Consider the following 25,202-nt stretch of genomic DNA (forward strand, 5'->3'; position numbering starts at 1 on the left):
TCTTAAGATTAATTCACTCATTGTTGGGGGGGGGGGAGGATATGAACAGGCCACAGCATGTGTATGAAAATAAAATGACAACTTGTTGGTTCCCTGGGATCAAACTCAAGTCATCAGGCTTGTTGACAAGCACCTCATCTCATCAACCCAAGAGCCTGCATCGTACGGAGCCCTGGAGATGTAACACATTTAGGAATGAGATACACTGTCAGGAACATGAGCTTTGCATTTCTAGAAAAAACCAAGGAACTGCACTCATACAAAGCACTCAACAGTAATGTCAAGTAGACAGACAACATCCCCAAAGGAAGACACATTTCCTAAGCCAACAAGTCCAGCAGCTGGTGACCATAAATGGTGTACCTAGAACAAGAGGTAGTTGACGTCCAAGACTGATACCACGGGCACTCTCAACCATTACTGTAACTAAGAGTATAGGGCCTTCCTGGGTAAAATATACTAGTTAGAGAAGAGGCATGAGGCATGTACCAAGCAGGGGTGGCCCACACCTTTAATCTCAGCACTCAAAAGGTAGAGTGAGTTCCAAGACAGTAAGGGCTACACAGAGAAATCCTATCTCCAGGAGTGGGGTAGAGAGGAGAAGGAGAGGAGGCGTGGTGGCTTGAAGAGAAGAGGTTCTGGGCTGGTGAGCCGGTTAAGCACATTACCACCAAGCTTAACAAGCCGGATTTAACACCAGGATCCCACATGGTGGTAAAACAGAATGACTCCTACAAAAGCTCTGTGTGCACTTCCGCATATGCACACACTATGTCTCACCATGTAGCCCTGGCTGTCCTAGAACTATAGAAACTAGGCTGGCCTCAAACTTCCGCCTGCTTCTGATTCCAAGTGCTGGGATTAATGTCACCACCACCATTGGTTAAATACTTTTTCTTTTTCGAGACAGGGTTTCTGTGTCTAACAATCCTGACTGTCCTGGAACTTGCTGTGTAGACAAGGATAGCCTCGAACTCATAGATATGTCTGTCTTTGCCTCCCAAGTGTTGGGAGTTGGCTCTGGTACAGGACATGTCAAGCATGAAAGAAGCTGTGGGTTCAAACACCAACATTAAAAAAGAAAAAAGAAAAGAAAAAAAAAGAAGAAAAAAAAAGCTAAAGCAAATGTGCAAGGAAGCACGCAGAAGTTCCACAGGCAAGGAGTTGAAAGGGCACCAGGAAGCCTGGGCCACCCAGCTGGAAGGACTATCATAGCCATCTCCTCTGCCTGGGGACATCCTTCAAATGAGATAACTGAACCCCAGAGGGAGGCATATGTCACAGCTGAGTCACCAGGCAGCCACCTAGCCCAAGGCTGTGGGAGACAAGACTCCAGCTTCCCTAAAACCAACCCTAGCAGCCAACAAAGTAGGAAGTCAAGTAGTAACTGTATAGAAGTAAAACCCATGAGGTGTCTTAAACTTTATTAAACATATCTTTCGATGTAATCATATTCCCAAAAAAGAGCTTCTTCACTCACAGGTAAAAGCTGAAGTGAGACTAGGCATAGTGACGCTTGCCTATAGCTCTAGCACTGACTGTGTGAGGCCTAAAGATCACCACAAATCTGAGGTAAATCTATACTACAGAGTAAAAGTCTGTCTCAAAGACACCAAAACCCCACTCTGTCCATAACAGTATGATCTCTAACTGGGACAAACTTGGAAAAGATATGCATCATGAGAATCAGCAAAAACATAAGCCTAAAAATTCCCCAGAAAATAACAATGGATTTTAAAAATTACTTTAGTTGCATGTGGTGGCATACCCCTTTAATCCCAACAGAGGGGGGTGGGTCTCTGTGATTTCAAGGCCAGTCTGGTCAAAACACTGAGTAGCAGAACACTCATGGATAATATATAGGATAGTAAATGGGCAGTTTAAATTATTTGGTTTTGTTTATTTTTGGTTTCCTGAGACAGGGTTCCTCTGTGTGTGTAGCCCTGGCTGTCCAGGAACTCACTCTGTAGGCCAGCTGTCCTTGAACACAGAGATTCAAGCTACTCAGGAAACTGAGGCAAGAGGATCACAAGTCAGGCCTGCCTAGAAGCTCAGTGAAAGACTTTGTCTCCAAACCAAAAAATAAAATAAATAATAAAATAATCAGCAATTAAGAGTTCTTGTTGCTCTTCTTACCTATACGACCCCTGGCTTCTATTCCCAGCATTCATTCCAGGCAGTTCAACAAATGCCCTTAACTCCAAATCCATGGTGCCCCAAAGCTCTGTTCCCTGAAGGTACCTGTGTTCATGTGCACATTCCAACACACAAACATAACTAAAAATAAGTAAATCTAGGGACTGGAGAGATGCTGGTGGGGTTACAAGTACTTTTCTTACAGAGGATCCAGTTTTGACTCTTAGAGCTCATGACGATTCCCAATTACAGGCAATGCAATGCCCCCTTTCTAACCTCTCTCTCTGAAGGTACCAGGTACAACACGGTATGCACACATGCATGAAGGAAAAACACTCATTAAAAATAAAATAAATCTTGATGGAGTGGTGGTAGTGCACACCTCTAAACCCAACACTCCAGAGGCAGAGGAAGGTGGACCTCTGTGAGTTTGAGGCCAGCCTGGTCTATAGAGCTAGTTCCAGAACACCCAGGGCTGTTTCACAGAGAAATCCTGTCTCGAAGGGCGTGTCCAGAAACTGTGGTGGTGAAGGATTGCTTTTTATATGACACTGGAGGAGCTAAGATTAGTAGTAGAATATTGACTCCAATTGAAGTCAGCTTTCCACTATTAATCTCTACGTTAAGATATATAAACACTCATATCATCTAAACACAATGTTTGTAAAATTATCCTAATTCTCTACAGCTAATCTCTAAACCTACTAGGGAAACTGAGTCTGCTCAGTATAAAACTACTAAAGCAAGACAATCTGTGGTGGCCACACCTTTAATCCCAGGGGGAAGAGGCAAGGAGAGAGGCCAGCCTGATCTACAAAGTGAGTTCCAGGACAGTATACAGAGAAACCCTGGGGGGGGGGGGGATCCCCAAGCAGCCAGTACAGGGGTCCCAACACTACCCAACTCTATTAACAATGCAGAGTTGGGGGTGGGGCTTTGGAAGATTCAGGCCTCACAAGAGACCACACAGAAGCATCACCCAGTCCTAAGGTAAGACCAAACTGTCTTGTGCAGGAACAGGTATGTCCTTCTTTTTGAGTTTTCGAGACAGGGTTTCTCTGTAGTTTTGGAGGCTGTACTGGAACTCACTCTTGTAGACCAGGCTGGTCTCAAACTCACAGAGATCTGTATGCCTCTGCCTCCAGAGTGCTGGTATTAAAAGCATGTGCTGCTGCCACCACTGGCTAGGTATGTCTAACTTTACAGGTAGACCAGATGGCAGTCAGGGCCAATCTTCAAGCTTGCCCAACACTACAAGATGCAAGATTTCGTCCCAAGCACAGCAAGCAAAAGGGACAGCAAGATTACCTCAGCAGCCAAAGGAACTTGCCAACTTCAACAGGGAGCCACATGCTAGGAAAGAACCAACTCTACAAGTTGTCCTCCGACTTCCATGCCAGAGCTTATACACATAGAAATCTGTTCTTAATTAAAAAAAAAAAAATTAACCCATATCTAGAAATGCCCTCTCCTGAGGCCCCTCCTGAAAGCCCACATAGAGTATTGAATCCCTGCCCTTCTCTCTCTCTCTCTCTCTCTCTCTCTCTCTGTTTTGTTTTTGTTTGTTTTTTGAGGTGGGTTCTCTGTGTAGCTTTGGAGCCTGTCCTGGAACTACCCTGTAAACAAGGCTGGCCTCAAACTCACAGAGATCTGCCTGTCTCTGCCTCCCACCATCAGATTAAATCCCTGCCCTTCTGACTGAGTACAACTCATCCTGTTACTCTTCTCAAATACACACCATCACTCCTCCATTACCTCTTTCCTTAAAATTCAAGCTCAGACATAGATTCAGCTCTTCTGAGGGATGCTAAGCCCACCTCATGCTCCCAAAAGGGTCATGAGAAGCCCACAGGCCATGCCTCCAATGATGTTCCTTCCTCTCCCTTTCTGCTCCTCACCAAGTATCAGCATTAGCTGAAGCATTTGTGTTTGTATACCTCCCCTCCTGCCCACCCTAGCTAGCCCCACAGACCAGCACTCAAAGTTAAAAAGCCTGTTACCATATTCTTTGGGATCTTTTTGTTTTTAAGGTGTGGTCTCACATAGCTCAGGCTAACCACAAATTGCTGACCCTCCTGCCTCCACCCTCCTGAGTGCTGGGATTAGAGGAATGTGCCATGCCCAGCTCTTGCCTCTTTTTTTTTTTTTTTTGTTCTCTTTTTGTTGGCAGTGGTAACCCCCCCCCTCTTGTTTTGTTTGTTTCTTTCTTTCTTTCTTTGTTTGAGACAGGGTTTCTGTGTAGCTTTGGAGACTGTCCTGGACTCACGCTATAAGGCTGGCAACGATTCAGAGATCTGCCAGTCTCTGCCTCCTGAGTGCTGGGATTAAAGAGGTGTGCCACTACCTCTTGGCTGACATTGCAATATTTTTTTGTGTAAAAATGCCAAAATCCTGAAAGCAGCTTCCTAGCAAACTTTAAAGTGTAATTTTGTTTTATTTTATTTTATTTTTTTTTTTTTACTTTGAGGCAGGGTTTCACCATTTGCCTCAGAGTTCTCCTAAATGTATCCAGGTAGAGCAGTGGTTTCCAACTGATGGTTCACAACCCCTTTGGGGCTCAAATATCTGACATCCTGCATATCAGATACAACAATTAATAACAGTAGCAAAATAACTATTATGAAGTAGCAACAAATAATTGTATGGTTGGGGATCACAAAACATGAGGGTCACAGCATTAGAGAGGTTGAGAACCCTTGAGCTAGAGTTAACAATTTTTAAATAAATGAAAGAAAGCTGTTTGAAACAGCACATCTCAGCTCTGGGGCTGTGGATACAAGAAACAGAGACCAGTGGGGGAAGGGTGCTACCAGGAAGCAGGATGTGGAAGATGAGCATGCTGCCTGCTGGGGGCATGAAGTCAAAGTCCCCTTCTACCCAAAGAAGGCTAAGCAAGCAGTGCACTCTTATCAGCGTCCACACACGCATGGAATGTGGGACTTTGGAAACAACCCTCTCCCCTCAGCCAGTATGGGGGCTGCCTCAGGCTCACACCTGGCCTTCTGGAGTTTAGGTTCACTTATCACAGCCATAGGGCAGGCAACTCAAGCCCAGTGCCTGATTACCTAGAGGCACTTTCAGAAGGCTGTGTGGCTCAATTTCTCCAATCCTCCCTCCAGCCTCTGGGTTCATCTACAAGGCCACCCTGCCCACACTGTAGACTGTGGCTACAACCCTCTGTTGGAGTCATTCAGCAGACACCAGAAATCCCACTGTGATTAAAGTTAAGATGATCCAGGGAGCCCTTCTCTACCTTCTAGTCCTTTGGGTGGGAGAACCCTTCAGCTTGTTTTAAGTTAGACTCTGAAACCCACAAAGTGGAGAGAACCTACTCCCTCAAGTTGCTCTCTGACCTCCACGTGTACAGCAGCTCCCTGCCCTCTAAAAAAAAAAAAGATGCAATTTTAAAAGAAAAAGAACCTCATTTGTGTGGGCCAGCAAGATGGCTCATCAGGAAAGGCATATGCTACCAAACCTGAATTTGATTCCCAGAATCCACAAAGGAGAGAAACAACTCCCATAGGTGGTCCTGACTTTTAGACACACACACATACATGAGGACACAAACTAATTTAAAGGGGCAGGGGTGGGGTGTCTGGCAGGACTCGGTTGCTTGACAAACTGAATCCAAACCTGGGGAGATGCAGCTCCTGAAAGTTAGCTGCCTTCTAACTTGCGCTTGGTATAGAACACATCCACGTGCCCCTAGCCCCCAACACACAATATAATTTTTTGTTTTGTTTGTCTTTCAAGACAGTGTTTCTCTGTGTAGCCTTGGCTGTCCTGGAACTCAGGCTGGCCTCAAACTCACAGACATCCACCTGCCTCTGCCTCTGGAGAGCCGGGATTAGACAGAAGTTTGAGCCACCACCACCAAGCACAAAATAAAATTTAAAATGAAACCAAAAAAAAAAAAAAAAAGTCAGGGCTATGTGTGGTAGCCCAACTCTCCAGGAGGCAGAAGCAAGCAGATCTCTGAGTTCCAGGTCAGTTAAGACTACACAGTGAGACAGACCCTTGCCCCATCCAAAAAAAGGGGAGGTGACAACAAACTGGTCAAAATGCAAATACCCAGACCCAATGGATACATACATCTATAACAATTCCTGTACCTAAAGTTCATGGAACATTGTGCAAAAACTGTAAGGGAACCAGGCAATCTGCTAATGAGACAGTGTCGCATAAGATGCCTCAAAAATATGACTGCCGAAAAAGGACATGCACAACACCAACAGACATGCTATTATTGTGGAAGGGAGAAACCACAGGAGGACCCACGGGTAGACAAAGAACTACAGGCAACTCAGGACTGGTGAGAGAATTGGTTCCTAGGGATAAGCCAAGTGGTGAGCCCTGAAATCATATATGTAAAAGAACTAAATAAATGGACTTAGTATTTATATATTCACATACATATATGCAACAGTAACAAAGAAAAAGAGACCATGAATTTAAGAGGGAACTAAGGGGGTGGTGTACATGGAAGGTATTGGAAGGAGGAAGGGGAAGAGCAATGTTTTAATTTAAAAAACTAAAGAAAAAGAATTAAAGATTGAAAAAAAAAAGAAATAAAAAAATTAAAGAGCCAGGCAGAGGTGGTGTACACCCTTAATCCCAGCTTTCAGGAGGCAGAGGCAGGTGGATTCTCTGTGAGTTCGAAGCCAGACTGATCTACACAACTAGTTCTAGGACAGCCAGAGCTACACAGAGAAACCGTGCCTACATATGGAATTCCAGGACAAGCAAAGCTGCACAGTGAGATCCTTTCTCAAAATAGAAAGAGGTATTCCAGCCCAAGTACCACCCAGAAAAAGAAAGGTGCCCTCAGACTATGTGCATAGCTCCCACATACAACACCCTGCTACAACTTTCCTACCCATTTCCTAAATGTGTATCTGTGCCATCTCTGAGTCATTTGTACTACAGGCTAATAAAATTATTAGGACTGCACAGGGATGTTCTTCAGAGTAAACTCAGGCCTAGAATGCTTACCACAAAGCTGAGCAAGGGTAAGGGCACAGGTAAGTGGCCACTCTTCTTCCACCATCCCCTTCTTGACATTCTGGTCAAGAACTCTGTAAAACTTCCAGAGCACCTGTGCCTGCTTCCTGCAGAAGGGAAAGGTAGGGTTGGAATTGTAGCTTAGTTAGTAGAGTGTCTGTCTAGAGAGGATGAAAGTCCTGATTCCTAGCCTAGAAAAAATGAGGCATGGTGTCACAAGAGTATACAGGCAAAGGACGTGTGCACCTTGGGTGTAAACCTGCCCCCAACCCAAAAAAAAAAAAAAAAAAAAAAAAAAAAACTACTCACAGTTTTTCGGGCTAGCCACAGGAAAAGTTGTTCTGCCTATGTCCCTACTGCCATCTTTCTCTTCAGCCACTACCTTACCCCTTTACTGCTTCTATCTAGAATGCTTTGCCTCCTCTAAAGGACCACACTTCCTACCCAGGACATCAAGACGACAGCACACTCAGGATCTTAACCTAACACTCTTGTCACATAATTAATTATTGCCCTAACCTCAATAAACACAAACTAAACGCCAGGACATCCCACTGCTCTGCCCCTACAGAGGCAGAGCCTGAAACCCTGCCTCTCACATCCTTTCACAACACCCACACCCTTCCTTCCAATCCCTTATTAGTAGTTTCACATACCTAGCCTATATAGTGCAGCCCAGAAACAACCTCCAGGACCAACGTCTCTCCCAGAGACACTGAGGGCAAGGAGACAAGAGGCAGCTGCCCCAGCAGCGGCTATCTACCTAGAGCCACATCTCAGCTGGGCCGTTATGTCAGGCAAAGCCAGATTACAAAGGAGGCCAATAAGAACCTAAGAATGCAACCAAGCTAGGGACAAACAACTATGGAAGCACAGGCTTCAAGGCTGAGTCTTGGAGCATAGGGAAGGAGATGGCTCCACAGGGAACATTCCATGAAGCCCCTCAGTGCATGATCAGGCACTGCTGCTCACCATTTGTTCAGTGATCCTATGCTAAGAATCTGCTATGGCCATTCATTCACTGGGTTAACTGCTAACCCCTCTATGCCCTCTCAATAACAGCATAGCCTACTCAGCCTTACTGCCCAATCCTTTGCTTGATTCTGTTATAAGAAAAGATATGCCACTTGCTGGGCCAAGTGGTTCTCAAACTTGAACACATACCAGCTTCACCACAGGATACACAGGACCTACCTAAGAATAAACTGAGCTTCCCAAAGTTGAAGTCAAGACAACAACAGTGCCAGGCTCAAACACAGTCCAAGTCCATCATCCCACACAGTAGGGTCTCAGGTCCCTTTTCATCTACCAAGAATTCACCTGCTTCCACCCAGGCAGCAGGGTAAGAGAGCTGCAAAAACCATGGAGAAGGTTCAAGTCATGATGAGGCCCTTTTCCTGGAAGAATCCACAACTGGGTCAATGAAAGCTCCAGTGGAGGCCAGAAAGTGATGGTTTTCACCTTTAATCCAAGCACTTGGGAGGCAGAGGCAGGCAGATCTCAGTGAGTTCAAGGGAAGTGAGTTCCAAGATAGCCAGGGCTATTATACAGAGAAACCCTGTCTCGAAAAACAAAAACCAAAAAAAAAAAAAAAGGTGGGCAGTGGTGGTGCATGCCTTTAATTCCAGCACTTGGGAGGCAGAGACAGGGGGATCTCAGACTCCAAAGCTACAGAGAAACCCTGTCTCAAAAAACAAAAAAAACAAAAAAACAAAAAAAAAAAAAAAAAAAAAAAAAAAAAAAAAAAAAGAAATCACCAATGGGGCTCAGACCCCTAAATGGAAATGGGAGTGGCCCCTCCCACCAGCCAAAGCATCTGCCCACCAGTACGTGCTGCAAGAAGCCCTTGCAGCTGTACTCATACAGAGCCAAACTGTCCTTCCATACACACAGTAGGCTCACTCTCACCTGAACCCTTCATCCTTGTCACTCTGGGAATTCCCACAGAACAAACATGGCAATCTGGACAACAGTCTGCCTTTCCATCCCCAGTAGCTCCCTCTTCACCTGCAAACAAGTTCTCCTAAGGTAGGTAGCTCATGTCAGTCAGGGAACAAAGACCTAGACCTCTTTCCATCTCACAAGACACAGGAGCAACTTCTGGCCTGGATGCAAGTGGCTGACTCATCCTTTCTCACCTGGAAGGTCAGAAGATCCTCAGTCCCCCTATTACAAGTCCAAAACCACACTTCTTTCCCTACCAGCATAAGTTTCATCTGTTATGATGGCCTTTCTCAAAGTCCCAGGGAGTGTCTCAGGGTCATTCTCCCCACTCATTCAAGCCATGCCCTTTCCAGGGCCTGCCTTTCCTTACCCTTCTGGACTGTGGTAGTATCTGACCTTCAGGGAATCAATCTTACTAGGGTTCCCCACACCCTTCTCCCAGCAAGCTCAAGGGAGCAGTTGTTAGCCAGGTGGTGGTGGCACATGCCTTTAATCCCAGCACACAGGAAGCAGAGGCAGGCGGATCTCTGTGAGTTCCAAGGCCAGCCTGGTCTACAAGACTAGTTTCAGTACAACCTCCAAAGCCACAGAGAAACCCTGTCTCGAAAAATCAAAAAAAGAGAAAGGGGGGGGGGGTTGTTCCTTAGGGCCCTTCCCTAACCTTTAGGGCAAGCTTAGTTGCCTCCCCTCCCCACCACCACCAGTTCATAAACACATAAACTGGACAGGCTTGTTTGAAAGCTTCTAACAGAAATCCAGTCTTTCTGGGAGAAAAGGCTCTCAACTATCCCTCCCTGGTCTGAGTTGAGTTCAAGTATCTACAGACATCATGTAATAAAGGCTCTCACAGACTCTCAAGTCAAAGGCATTTACCCTCCAACCACATCAAGTTATTAACCTCAGTCTCAGGACTCCCGATGAACTAGAATGATGCCCCTATCACTTGGCCTTAAAAATAGAGCAGTTGTACACAAGTCTGTGACACCAGAGGACAAAAAAGCCAGCACACTTTAGATATGCCATAGAGTCCAAGTGCTAATAACATTTAGAAAATGTGCCTGAGTAAATACAAAGTTTGCAAGTGTCTCACATCTGGTGGGCAGTGTGGTCCTCAAGCTTCAAACACCTGCAAGATTACGTTTTCCAGGGTCTCCTGACCATTACCCTAGCCCATCCTTCACAGAACCACACTGCCTTTAAAAAGAAAAGAAAAAAAAAAAAACCCTATCTCAGCTACCCAAGAAGGGACACACTATAACTGCAACACTTCGGAAGGCTCAGGCAGGAGCACAAGTCTGAGGCCTGTCTGTGTAAACAGTAAGACCTTATCTCAAACAACAAAATAGGCTGGCAAGACAGGGTAAGGTTGCCTGCTGCCAAACCTGACAATCTGAGTTCAATCTCTGGAAGGCACATGGAAAGCATCAACAGCTCCCACAAGCAGCAAACACACATAACAAATAAATAAGTGCAATTAAAAAAGAAAAAGAAAATCCCTCAGCTCTGCCAACAAGAACCTAGCATGGGTGCTGGCCATGGTATGCCACACCTTTAATCCCAATACTTAGAAGAGGCAAGTGGAGCTTTGTGAGTTCCAAGATAACCAAGGCTATCACACTGAGAAACCCTGTCATGAAAAACAAAAACAAAAAATCCTACCATGGTATTCAGAGCCCTCCTCTAGCCTACAAATGGCCCCTCCCACTATGTCTGTCCCACCACATTATGCTTGTGCCAACCCTCTTATAATCACAGATGTACATTCTAGCTGTCTGATCTTAGACATGGGCGTAAGGTGGAGAGAGTCATCACTGCCCAGATTGCATGCAAAGTGAACTGCAGACCAGGAACACTGAGACTTTCTAAGCAAGTCCAGTCACCCATCCTCCAAACTGACCTGCAGGGGCCTAGCTTTAGCCAAGGAGCCTCTTCAAGAAGGAATACTTCTCTCCAGCCCACACCCTTCTAGTAATCAGGCTCAGGAGACAGTGGCCTTCAATCCTACTGGACAAGAGTAAGGATGGGTCAACAGACCATCCAAAAGGAGCAGAGACATGAGTCCCCTAGGTGAACTGAACTTTATTCCTTCTCACTCCTCTAAAATTCCAAAAAAATAATCCCTTTTTAGGAGCTGCTGATCAGAAGGTATTCCTTGGCTCTGCTCAGAGAAGCCCACATTCACAAATGTCTTACTTTCTTCCTGAATGACTTTCGCTTAATCTTAGGGCTTAAAATCTGTATTAAAACTTCTCAGAGCCTTTAATCCCAGTACTCAGGATTCAGAAGCAGGTGGATCTCTGTGAATTCCTGGTCTACCTAGTGAGTTTCAGGACAGCCAGGGCTAGAGATCCCTCTTAAAAAAAAAAAAAAAAAAAAAAAAAATTCACAGGAGGCAGGTGGATTTCTGTGACTTCCAGACCAACTACAGCTATAAAGACCTTGTTTTCATTGTTTTAACCTTATGTGCAAGGACCCTATTAATGTTTAGTGCCTCCGGAGGACCAGAGAGCAGACTCCATGCTCCATGAAACAGGGTTATAGATAATTATCTGTGAGCTACCTGGTCCTCTGAAAGAGCAACCAGCACTCTTAACCTCTGAAACATCCTCCAACCTTTTGTGTTTATTGAGCTTGTTTGTTTGTGTTGGGGGTTTTTTGTTTTTCAAAACAGGGTTTCTTTGTGTAGATCTGGCTGTCCTGGAACTCACTCTGTAGACCAGGCCTGAACCCGAATTCGCAAAGATCTGCCTGCCTCTGCCTCCTAGGATTAGAGTGCTAGAAGTAAAGGCATATACCACCACAGCCTGGCTTATCAACATTTGTTTTTTATTATTTAAAAAAAAAAAAAAAAAAAAGATAGTCATGTAGTCATGGTGGCACATGTCATTCATCCTAGCACTCTGGAGACAGAGGCAGGTGGATCTCTGGGTTCTAGGCCAGCCTGGTCTACAGAGTGAAGTCCAGGCCAGCCAAGGCTAACAGTGAGACCATCTTTCTTTAAAAAAAAAAAAATAATAATAATAATAATAACTTTCTTGGGCCAGAGAGATGGCTCAGTGGGTAAAAGTGCTTGCTGACTAGCCTCACGACTTCACTTTGATCCCCAGGACCCATATGGTGGAAAAAGAGAACCAATACCAAAAAGAAAGGTGTCCCTCTGACCTCTAGCAGAGTATCTATCTACATACATTCATACAAAAAGATGAGTAAAAGTAACATCTCTTAACAACTCCAACTCTGGTTAAAAGGGGAGACTAACCCCACCCCCTCAAGCCTGACCTTGATAGGCAATAAAGGCTCCTAGGATGATTGCACAGCTCAATAATCCCTACAGCTCAATAATGCAAAACCCTGTTGCTCTCCATCCACAACAGCTGACTACAAGTGGATCAGAGGCTGTGCTTATTAACAAAATGAGAAATCTGATCTGTGGAAAGAAACCACTATGTGAAGATTAATCTAGGATTGCAGCTTTCTGGAAGAGGCTAGGCTGTTGGCCAAGAACAGGAAGTGAGGAAGGCATCCTACCTACCTGTCCTCAGAGGAGGTACTCTGTAGCAGAATGGGATACATTGCCTCTGCCCACCTGTACCTTGTCCTGTTCCAGCAATTACAGCAAATCATTTTGGCTCTGCTTTAATTCAAGGCAGGGCTCCCTCAAGCTTTTCCCTCTATGCTATGCTAAGCCAGCAATCAGAGAATATTTTACTTTTCAGGAATCGCTCATAAAAGCTCAGTGACTAATATACAAGTTCCAACAGCTGGCAGGAAAACACTGCAGGAAGGAATTCTGGGCACACAACAGCACTCAAACAGCCAGAGAAGCTGGTCAACAAGCACTCTCCAATACCTTACAACTAGCCCTCAGAAAGCCAGGAGCCAAGCAGAAAGCTGAGCAAACATCGCTGACCCCACTCACTGTAAGCAGGTGGGCAATGCAAATACTCTTCTCAACTTTTCTGGAAAACTCCATTAAAACTTTAGCTGCTCAGGACAGAAAGATCACCTGCAGGCAACATGACTTCTTGCTAGCCACCCATTTGTCTCTAGAGGCCAGCCAGCCTGAGGCTGGCCCATCTGCTTTATTTCAGACTACTTCGGAAGCCCTGCTCCACCCAGCACACTTTTCTCCTTGAGCCTGGGCTACAGAATGGTCACATAGCCTCAGATCCTAAAAATGTCTGTTCGAAAGCCACAATTCCAGATACAGGCAGATAAGGACAAGGGAGAGGCAAAGCCTCAGAAGCAATAATAAATTCGGTACCCCTCTAGGATTTGGCTCCATCCCTCCATCCTGTGTCTGAAACAGGAAGTCCCAAGTTAAGTCTGGAAGGTGAAACCCTCCACTACATAACCGATTTCCCTGCCCTAGGAGTAAAAGACATAGCTAACCAACCCCAGAAACAATCCACAGCCACAGGATTCCTATAGGCAAGGAGTTGCCCCTCCCCCACCACCACATATGTCAGTGGGGGTGGCCTCTCCGTGTTACACCCCTCCTGCTGTTTGGGAGTAAGGGGCCTGGAGCACAGCTTTCCAAATGCGCCTGACAATTATAACTAGAAAAGACACTGTGAAGAGGGGACAGAAGACATAAGTAAATAACTTCTAAATCTCTCCGGCCAGCCGAGATCAGCACTGGACTCTCGTCTCCAGGCAGTCCAAAACTGTTCTGGGTGGGGCTGCTGAGAGTATTATCTGGTCTCAATCCCTCCAAGTACGTTAAGTCAGTGCCCCCCTGGGAGAGGCATTTCCCCCAGCACACACACCCAGGCCTGTGTGCCTATGAACCATTTTGGAAGATAAACAGAGAATGACAAGCTAGGGCCCCTCAGCTCACTCCCTGAGCCAGCCAGTCCCTTCCTCTTGCCACCCGACCCCCTCCCCCCAAGCCCATCTCTCTTCCTGCCAGGCGGCTGCCTACAGCAAAGGTCTGGGGGCAGGGCAAAAAGCCCACCCAGCCACGGAGCCGAACCCTCCATGCCCGTCCGTGTCCCTGCCACGGCCAGTCTCCGGGCCAAGATGGGGACCGGAGGAAAAGGACAGCAGACCGTACACAAGCGCAGTTCTGGAAATCGTAAAACGTTCCAGCGAGGGGCAGCCGCAGGCTCACAGCCGTTTGCATAATGGGAGTCCGCCCGCCTGTCAGGCAGCACAGCTCGCCCGACGCCGTTCGGATTAGATTGCTAATGAAAAGGCACAAAGAGCCGGAGCCCGCTACCCCGTCCACACCCGCACCACAGACTCGCGCCCCAGGACTGGCGTGGCCCTGGGAGCTTTGTGCCCAGAGTCCCATGCTGTCCGCAACCAGCCGGGCACCTGGGCCACAAAGCCCCCGCCCGTCCGGGGTCCCGCGTGCGCCTCGGTTGGGTACTAGGGGCCGTGCGCGCGCTTCGTCCCACGCGCGCCCACGCCCCCCTCTGCGGGAGCGCGCCCGGCCCGCGCCCCCCTCACTCGAGGACACCGCTTACCTCATGTGCCTGCCAGCGGCCCCTACTCTTCGGCGCCCGGCCTGCGCCGCACGCACACGCCCTATCCGCCCGCCGCCGGCCCCGCTCGGCTCCCCGCCCAGCGCGCCCAGAGCGCCGCTCACAGCCGCCCGCTCCGCGCCATCTTGGAAGCCTGTGACGTCAGCTCCACCCGCTCACCCCTGACCCACATCTGAATGGGCGAGCAATGGGGCGGGCCTAGAGGCGGACCCTCGTGGAGGCGGAGTCTGATGGTGGGCGGGGCCGATGAGAGGTCTGAGTCCAGGGAGGGCCGGTGGCTGCTGGACAGCATGATGGGGGAGGGGCGCACGGGAGGCCCCGGGAGCCCTAACCCGGACGCCGACCGGATCCCGACCCAGGCGCCAGAAATGGTCGACAGCAACCTCATCTCCAAATACTTGACCTGTACGCATTGAAGAGCAATGACCCTGTTCTCTATCACAGGTCTATGGCTAGCCCCCAAACGGAAGACTGCCCTTTTCTGAGCCTGACCCTGACCCTTCAGAACACCATCTCCACCTACCGGATCAGGTGGCCTGCGCCTCGCCTTTTCGATCCCTTTGAGTTCCTAGGTCTTCAGCTACGCAGAATAGCCCAACACATCAAAAAGAATAAGGTTTAGTCCCCAAAGACTGCTGGGTCCACGGTCTGGGATGTAGGAAGGCTTGCATGGTTCTGATTTTAAAGAGAAACCCAGCCAGGCGTTGGTGGTGCATGGCTTTAATCCCAGCACTCGGGAGGCAGAGGCAGGCAATCTCTATGAGTTCGAAGCCAGCCTGGTCTACAGAGTTGAGTTCCAGGACAGGTTCCAAAGCAATACAGATAAACCCTGTCTCGAAACACCAGAGAGAGAAGCTCAGAAGTCCTAACCCTAAATGCCTCTTGGGGTCCTTGTGCCCACACCCAGGAAAGTCAGTCGCTCACAGGGCCCAAAGGTCCCTGGACATCCTTTGCTTATCCAGAGTCTTCTGGTGACTGCAGTAGGTACTAGGGTCAAAAGGCATCCCAGTAAGACCCAAAGGCTTGTGACCATCTAAATGTATTGGGGCTCACATATATGTCCTTACATATTAAAGCTACTACTGTGGGTTATACCAGCCAAAAAGTAGAACACAATGTCTAAGCAATGCCTAGAAATGATAAGACAATAATAGATTTGAAATGGGTGAAGTGGCGCATGTCTAGAACTCTGAAAGCTGAAACAGGCAGGTCTCTGTGAATTAGAACCAGTCTGATTTACATAGTGAGTTCTGGGTCAAGGTACAGAGATTTGCTGCCTCTCCCTCCTAAGTGCTGGAATTAAAGGCATGCTCCATCACTGCCTGGTCTGATCACATGGTTTTTGTCTTTCAATCTGCTTTTACTGATTTATATATGTCTAACCATCCTTGCATTTCTGGGATGAAGCCCACTTGATTGAAATGGATGATCTTTTTGATGTGTTCTTGGAATCAGTTTGCAAGGTTTTTTTGTTTTGTTTTGGTTTGGTTTGAGGTGCTGGAATTAAAGGCTTGCGCCACCACCACCCGGCTCAGTTTGCAAGTATTTTATTGACAGATTTTGCATCTATGTTCATTAAGGAAATTGATCTGTAATTCTCTTTCTATGTTAGGTCTTTGTATGATTTAGGTATCAGGGTAAGAGTGTCTTTTTAAAAAGAATTAGGAAATGTCCTTCCAGTTTCTATTTTATAAATTTGATGAAGAATATTCATGTCCATTCTTCTCTGAAAGTCTGGTAGAATTCTGCATTGAATCCTTCTGGCCCTGGACATTTTTGTTGGAAAACTTTTAACTACTGCCTGGTTTTTATTTATACATATATACATACGCATATAAATGTATGTGTGCCACTGTTTACAATAGCCAAGAATCAGGTTAAGCAGCTAAATGGATAATGAAATCTTGATATGTGGAGGAAATGGCTCAGTTGGTAAAGGGACTGATGTGTAGGATTGAAGACCTGTGCCTGAATCCTCAGCACCTAGGTATAAAGGTGGGCATGGGGCATAGTCTGTAACTCTAACAAGTGAGAGCAGATGGCTGGATAACCTAGCACCACACTGGCCAGCCACTCTAGCTGAATCCATGAGCTCCAAGTTCAGTGACAGACCCTGTCTTAAAAATAAATTAATAAAATAGAAATCGATAAAGGAAGACACTTCTAACCTGTACACCCATGTGAATGCACAAATACCCAGAAGCACATATACACACACCCACACAAACATACACACATAAGAATTCATGGTAAGCTAGTTGTATATCTAGAACATGTCATTCTGGAGGCAGAGGCGCTCAATCTCTCCAGGAGTGAAACCAACTAACTACAATGAGCACCAGGGCAACTAAGGGTTGTCTCAGAGAGAGACAGAAGGGAAGGAAATACACACACACACACACACACACACACACACACACACACACACACACGACTATTAAATAATCATAAAGAAAAATTAGTCCTTATTTGAGGTGAGGCAGGTGACTCAGTTTGAGGGCAACCTGGTCTACAGAGTTCAGGACAGCCAGAGTTACACAGAGAAACCCTGTCTTTTTTTATTTTTTTATTATTTGGTTTTTTGAAACAGGGCTTTTCTGTGTGGCCCTGGCCACTAACTGTCCTGGAACGCACTCCTGCCTCCTGAGTGCTGGGATTAAAGGCATGTGCCACCACCATCCGGCATTGATACTCTCTCTTGAAAAAACAAACAAAAAAATGTCATTATGATGTTTTATATTGATTTTCAACTTGACAGGATCTACAGACAAGGTGGTGACTGAAAATGAACTATCCATGTCACATTAATTACAACAGGAAACCCATGTTAATAATGTGCTGGACTCTGACATTCGTTGCTCTCTGCTTCCTGACTGTGGATATGACCTGACTAAGCTGCCCCATGTTTCTGACACCATGACATCCCTGCTACAGTGCCCAAATAAAACCGTTTTTCCTTAAGTTCTTTGTGTCACAATAGTTCACTACAGCAACAGGAAAAGTAACTAGCACATTCATATTAATTTTAAAAAATTATACAGGAAGGAATTATACACTGACAATAACAGATTGATTAATAGTGCACACAAAGCGGCCACTCTTGTGTGTTTATTTAGTGACTTTTGTTTGAGGCTCAAGCTAGCCTCAAATTTTCCATCTAGGATGGTTAATCTTGAACTACTCGTGATCCCTATGCCTCAGTATCCTAGGAGATTCCTCGTATATTTTAAGAGATGTCTCCAGCTCAGTGGTCAATACGCACTGTTCCTTGTAGAGCAGTGGTTCTCAGCCTTCCTAATTCTGTGACCCTTTAATATAGGTCCTCATGATGTGGTGATTCCAACCATAAAATTTTCATTGCTATTTCATAACTGTAATTTTGCTACTGTTATGAATCATAATGTAAATATCTGATATACAGGATGGTCTTTGGCAACCCCTGTGATAGGGTCCTTCCACCCCAAAAGGCCACAGCTTGAGAGCTGCCATTGTAGAGGATGCAAGTTTGGTTCCCAACACCCATAGCAGGTGACACACAACCACTTGTAACTTGGCTCCAGCTGATCCTTTAGTTTCCACAATGGGCAGTTATATTCGGGTTTACACCATCACCCCTTATACATGTAAAAAAAGAAAAAAAAAAAAGAAAAGAAAATCTGATTAAAAAAGGAAGCATCTCCACGGGCAGTGGTGGTGCAAGTCTTTAATCCCAGCACTCAGGAGGCAGAGGCAGGCGGATCTCTTTGAGTTTGAAACCAGCCTGGTCTACAGAGTGACTTCCAGGACAGCCTACAAAGCCACAGAGAAACCCTGACTCAAAAAACCAAAGGAAAAAAAAAAAAAAAAAAAAAAAAAAAAAAAAGGAAGTGTCTCCCTAGTCTAGTCCTGACTTCTATAACTCGTGTTTATCTTGTCTTTTTTGTTTGTTTGTTTGTTTGGTTGGTTGGTTGGTTGGTTTTGGGTTTTTGAGACAGGGTTTCTCTGTATTGTTTTGGTGGCTAGCTCCTGTAGACCAGGCTGGTCTCAAACTGCCTGTCTCTGCCTCCTGAGTGCTGGGACTAAGTGTTTATCCTGTCTTAATGTCTTGAGGAGCTGGAACAGCAAATGTGTGACACTGCCAGATATACAAATAATGTTTACCATATTTGCTTTTTAAAATAAAGTCTCCTGTAGTTCAGGCTGACCATGAACTCCCTAGGTAACCAAAGATGTCTTTAAACTCCTGATTGGCTTTCTCTATCTCTCAAGAGCTAGGATTACAGGTATGAGCCTTGAGTTTGACTACAAATGGTGTTCATAAGGACTTTTTAATGATATGTGAGTGTTCTATTTTTCAAGGGCATGTAAAAATGTTTATCAAGGGAAAAATGCTTACGTCATCACAGAGGTGACACTGGAACCCTCCATGCTTGTTTGCATAATGGTTGCACTAGTTTATCTTTTACCACTAATGAATAAGAGTCCCTCTTTCATTGGGCAGTGGTGGCGCACGCCTTTAATCCCAGCACTTGGGTAGCAGAGGTAGGAAGATTTTTGTGAGTTAAAGGCCAGCCTGGTCTACTGGTCTACAAAGTCTACAAAATGAGTTCCAGTATTGCCAGGGCTACACAGGGAGAAATCCAGTCTGGAAAACCTAAAAGAGAAAGAGAGAGAGAGAGAAAACTCTTCCTCAAAAGACAGTTCCTCTTTCTTTATATGCAACCTAGCATTTTAAAAAAGATTTATGTGTATGGGTATTTTTTGCATGCATTGCATGTATGTCTGCACACCATGGTTGTCTTTGTCCTGGAAGGCTAGAAGAAAGAGTTATCTCCCCCTTGAAGTGAAGTCACAGAGGGACTCTGGTCCTCTCATAGAACAGTCTGTGCTTTTAACTGCTGAGTGAGCCCTCTCTCCAGGGCCTCCTAGTCTTCATCTCTTTCTTGATGAAAGCCATTTGACTGTCATGAGATAAAATCTCAATGCATTGTGCCGTGCATCAGTGCCACACATGCCTTTAGTCCCAGCACATGGGAGGTGGAGCTCTGTGAGTTCGAGGCCAGCCTGTTGTGCTGAGTGAGTTCTAGGACAGCCTCCAAAGCTACAGAGAAAGAAACCCTGTTTCGAAAAAGAAAAGAAAAAAAAAAAAACAAACAAACAAACAAAAAAAAAAAAACTCTAATTTGCCTGACTGATATATCTGACTTTAGCACTTATTGGTGACAATAAGCCTTTAATTCTATCACTAAGGAAGCAGGGCAGGGAATCTCTGTGAGTTCAAGGCCAGCCTGGAGAACATAGTGAGATCCAGACCAGACCAGCCAGGGCTACACAGTGAGACCCTTTTTTTGGTTTTGGTTTTTTGAGAAAGGGTTTCTCTGTGTAGCTTTGGAGTCTGTCCTGGAACTCACTCTGTAGATCAGGTTGGCCTCAAACTCACAGATATCTACTTGTCTCTGCCTCCCAAATACTGCTATTAAAGGTATGTGACACTACCACCTGGCTTCTGTAAGATTTTTTTAAATGATTATTTATTGTTATTTTCTGTGCATTGGTTTTTGCCTACATGAATATCTGTGAAGTTGCCAGGTTCCCTGGAATTGGAGCTACAGACAGTTGTGAGCTGCCATGTGGGTGCTGGGAATTGAAACTAAGTCCTCCAGAAGAGCAGTCAACACTGAGCCATCTCTCAAGCCCCTGTATATTTTTATATATACTTTATTGTTTTAAAAAATCTGGGGCTGGAAAGATGTCTCAGTGGTTAAGAGCACTGAATGCTCTTCCAGAGGACCAAGGTTTAATTTAGAATTGGTATTCAGAATGGAAACTGTGATCTGGGTTTGGTGGCACATGCCTTTGATCCCAGCACTTGGAAGACAGTGGTTCTACGTGAGTCGGACTACAGCTCAGCCTGGTCTACAGAGTTCCAGAGTTAAATAGTAAGACCCTATCTCAAACAAACAAACAAAAGAAATTGTGGACGCGTCACATTAAATTTTACACTTTCCTTATCAAATATATTTTATGAATTTATCCAACACCAGAACCAAAAATCCATGACAGGATTAGAACTAGAAAAACATTAGCTTTGTACCCTTTTGTTTTGTTTGTTGGTTTTTCCAGACAGAGTTTCTCTTTGGCTTTGGAGGTTGTCCTGAACCTTGTAGACCAGGCTAGTCTCCAACTCACAGAGACCCCCTACCTCTGCCTCCAGAGTGCTGGGATTAAAGGTGTGTGCCACCACCACTCAGTTGTAATATTCTGTTTTTTAAAAGCACCAGATTTCCATCATCCATTTGTCTGTTGATGGACAGCAACTTTGATACTAATTCCTAATTTGTTGCTATAATGAAAAAAGGACCAACAGCCAGGCAGTGGTGGTGCCCACCTTTGATCCCAGCACTTGGGAGGCAGAGGCAGGTGGATCTCAGTGAATCTGAGGCTAGACTGGGCTGCGAATTAAGTTCCAAGAAAGCCAGGGCTACACAGAGAAACCCTTTCTGAAAAAACAAGAAAAAGAAAAAAGGATCAATAAACAAGGGTGCATATATTTCTATGGTAGGTCATGGAGTTCTCTGGGTATATGTTCCTGGAGTGAAATAACTGGCTATATGGTAATTCTATTTTTATTTTATTTTTTTGAGAAACTACCAAATTGACTTCCACAATATCTGTATTTTCATCCCACCAGCAGTGAATAAGGATTCCTCTCTCCACAACCTCTCCAACATTCCTTGTCAGATCTCTTGAGGATAGCCATCCTCACAAGGGTTAGACAGCATCTCAAAGTATTTTTAATTTGCATTTACCTGATGGCTAGGGGTATTGAATACAGTTTAAAATTTTAAAATAGCTATTGGCCATTTGTCTGTCTGTCTGTCTGTCTGTCTTTCAACTGTCTTTTCAGTTCACTTGCCCATTTGTTGGTTAGCACTTTAATCCCCCTGGTATATAATTTCTGTGGTTCTTGTAGATCATGGTTATCAGGTCTGAAGTGTAGCTGCTTAAGATTTTCTCTCGCTCAATGGGCTGTTTGTTATTCTGCTGTTTCCTTTACTGTAAAAAACCTTTCTATTTTCTTGTATATACTTGTTGATCCTTGGAGTTATTAATTCCTATGGCATTGCTGTTCCAGTTTAAAAGTTAATGCCTACTCCAATATCTTATGTTTTCTTCTAAAATTTCCAATGTTTCTGGCTTTAAAGCATGCAGTGGTGGTGCATGCCTTTAATTCCAGCACTCAGGAGGCAGAGGCAAGCGGGTCTCTGTGAGTTCAAGGCCAGCCTGGTCTACAAAGCAAGTTCAAGGACAGCAAGCGCTATACACTATACAGAGAAACACTACACAGAAAAGAAAAGTAAGAGAAGAAGAAAACTGCATACAAATTTCTTTGATACACAGGTGTCAAAAAAATTAATTTTGTGATAGGCGTGCACGCCTGCCTTTAGTTCCAGCACCAGCAGAGGCCATTGGATCTCTGTGAGTTCGAGGCCAGCCTGTTCTACAGAACAAGTTCCAGGACAGCCTCCAAAACAACACAGAGAAACCCTAAAAAAACTGTTATTATTGTTATTGTTGTTGTTGTTGAGACAGGAGCTCTCTACATAGTACAAGCTGTTTTGGAACACACTTTGGAAAAAAAAAGAAAACTCATTCAACAAATGCTTTTGGTTTTTTGTTTGTTTGTTTGCTTTTTTGTTTTGTTTTTCCAAGACAGAGTTTCTCTGTGTGCCTTAGCTGTCCTGGAACTTGCTCTAAAGATCAGGCTGGCCTTGAACTCACAGAGATGATCTGTCTGCCCCTGCTTTCCTGGTGCACCACCACCACCCAGCGATTTTTTAAAATAAAATATTTTTTTATTATGTCAGTTTCATGAATATAGGATATGTATTTTAATGTATCTACCCCATCTCCCCCTTCCTACTCCCCCATCCTCCATGTGTCCCAACATGCCCCCATCACCCTTCACATCCTCTCTGTATTTATTCTTACTGAGTCTATATAGTGTGGCCTGTTGGAATGTTAACTGATCAAACCTTTGGCCTCACACACATATGCTAGACCATAGAGGTGTGTCCCAAATCTCATCTTCTAAATTCTATTCCAGTTATTTATCTTATGTATGTGCAAGCTCCTTTACCCCTTGAAGTGACTTCTTTTGTTGGGTTTTCTGAGGACTGAACCCAGGTCCATATGCTTGCTCTTTACCAACTGAACTAGCTTCACCACCTTGATCTTACTTTTTTTTTTATTTGGAGGATGCTAAGATGGCTCAGGAGGCAGAGGCTCTTGCTGCCAACCTGGAAGACCTGAGTTCTATCCACAAGACCCAGTTGACAGAAGGAAAGAGCTGAGATTATTCTCTGACATCCACAGTTGAACTGGAGTATGTGCACACCACCAATAAATAAATAGTGTCATTAATAAACATGTAAAGGGTTTATTTATTTTAATTATGTGTATTGTGTGAGCATATGCATGTGAGTGCAGGTTCCCACACAGGCCAAAAAATGCCAGATCCCCTGGAACTAGAGTAGCAGGTATATGCAGGCTGTCACATGGGTGCTGGGAAGTGAACCCAGGTCCTCTAGAAAAGTAGCCACTGCTCTTAACTACTTAGCCAACACCCCAGCCCCATAAATCATCTTGTTTTGTTTTGAGTCAGGATTTCTCTGTGTAGTCCTGGAACTTCCCCTATAGACTAGGCTAGCCTTGAACTCAGAGATTAGCCTGCTTCTGCCTCCCAAGTGCTAGGATTACAGACTTGAGCCACCATTGCCTTGATAGAAATACTTTTTTCTTTTCTTTTTTTGTTTGTTTGTTTTTCTCAAAACAAGGTTTCTCTATGTAGTTCTGGTTGTCCTAGACCTCTCTTTAGACCTCTCTTCACAGACCAGGCTGGTCTTGAACTCACAGAGATCCTCCTGCTTCTGTCTCCCAAGTGCCACCACTTTGTGACACATGTATTATCTGTATGTGTTTACATGGGTCAAGGATTAAAACCCAGGTAAATTCTCATGCTTAAACATCAAGCTGTCTCACTCACTGAACTATCTTCCCAAACCATTCTTGAAATACTGTGTAGCCAGAACTACAGGTGTATGTCAACACAGGAGCTTGCTTTTCAGAAAAACAATTGCAATGAGGCTGGCGGTGTAATTTAGTTGGTCAGATACTTGCTTAACATGAGAAAAGCACTAGTTTTGATCCTCAGTATGGAATAAATGTGCTGTGGTGGTACAGATCTTTACCCTAGTCTATCACTCAGGAAGTAGATGCAGAGGGATTAGAAGTTGAACATCATCTTCTGCCACATAGTAAGTTTCAGTCTGGACTCAAGGAGATCCTTAAAATAATAATAATAACAACAACAACAATAAGAAGTAGTCAGGTGGTGGCACACACCTTTAATCCCAGCACTAGGGAGGTAGAAGCAGATGGATCTCTGTGAGTTCAAGGCCAGCCTAGTCTACAGAGTGAGTTCCAGGACAGTTAAGGCTATTATACAGAGAAACCCTGTCTGGCAAAACCAAAACCAGATACAATGTTTGCAGCTGCCTCACATTTCTACCAACACCACTTCACATTTGGGAGTGTAGACTCCAACTACAAGCCAAAATGAACCCTTCCTTCTTTTGTTTAAAAACCAAGTAAAAAGTCAATGAGCTTCCATACCTCTTTACCTTCTTGGTCTCAAACACCCTGACTGACTCTCTCACCTGACCCTGGACTTCCTTAGTCCATCGTTTTTGACAGTCAGGTTCTTCCTGGGATCCATCTTTCTGGTATCGTGGTTGTAGTGGGAGGACAGTGTCTGCAGACACAGACGAAAAGAAGAGGGACAAAAGCTTTTGTTTCTGTGGGTACCCCATGGTTTCAAATCGTAGCCATCTTGTTGACCAGCTTGTTACCCCAGAACTGACCTTGTGGGCTGTAGTTTTCCACCTGTAAAATGGGAATAAATAGCCATATTTACTTCCTAGGCTAGGGTAAATGTGAAGACTTCAGATAGACAGGCTTACATATGCTCCATGCATGGCTGTGTAGAGAAATGGGCATGGAGGCATTCCAGGGCATAGGGGGTACAAATTTAGGCCATGTGCCAATTCCCTCCCAGAGGTCACTTCCCAGCAGTTGAGAGGACAGAAGTAATGAGAACAGATTTCAGTCTTCAAGAGTGAGGGTCCTGAGTCACCAAGAGTCTCCAGAGGCCAAGGAGCTGACCAGGAGCAATTGTAGCAACTCTGGAAGAAATCAACCCTCCTGCATCACCAGGGCCCGGATGGGGCTCTTGCAGCAGTGGGGGAAGGGGCTATCTCCTGCCTGGCCAGGACACCAGGAAGCCCCAGGGCTTGGGATAGGAGGCTTTGGTCATAATCACAAGGGAGGCTGGGCCTTATTGCAGCTCTTATCTGGCCTGACCTTGTAGGGCTGACCACTCCCAACTTCTGGAAAATGTGGCCCTCTGCCCTGCAGAGGCCTCTTTCTTCTGGGGTGGGCCCTCAGTGCTGGTTTTACCCCTTGGCCCACCACCTTGGGATGCTTTTTCGCCCCAATCCAGATCCATTTCTCAGAGATCTGTTTCCACCTGGAGTCCCTCAGGTATCTCTGACTCAGCAGGCAGGATTTGCTCCAGGCGCTCTCCTATTGTTG

General features: G+C 45.2%; 1 protein-coding gene across 1 annotated transcript in view; it reads right to left on the reverse strand.

Moving 5' to 3' along the window:
* Positions 1–14,712, reverse strand: part of Hic2 (HIC ZBTB transcriptional repressor 2) — a 28,867-nt gene extending 14,155 nt beyond the window's left edge. Inside the window, exon 1 of the mRNA XM_051191107.1 lies at positions 14,553–14,712. The gene's annotated coding sequence lies outside the window, so the exon portion shown is untranslated. The remainder of the gene's footprint in view (positions 1–14,552) is intronic.
* Positions 14,713–25,202: the final 10,490 nt, after the last annotated feature.

This window comes from Phodopus roborovskii, unplaced genomic scaffold, assembly GCF_943737965.1.
Source record: "Phodopus roborovskii unplaced genomic scaffold, PHOROB, whole genome shotgun sequence".
NCBI classification, from domain to species: domain Eukaryota; kingdom Metazoa; phylum Chordata; class Mammalia; order Rodentia; family Cricetidae; genus Phodopus; species Phodopus roborovskii.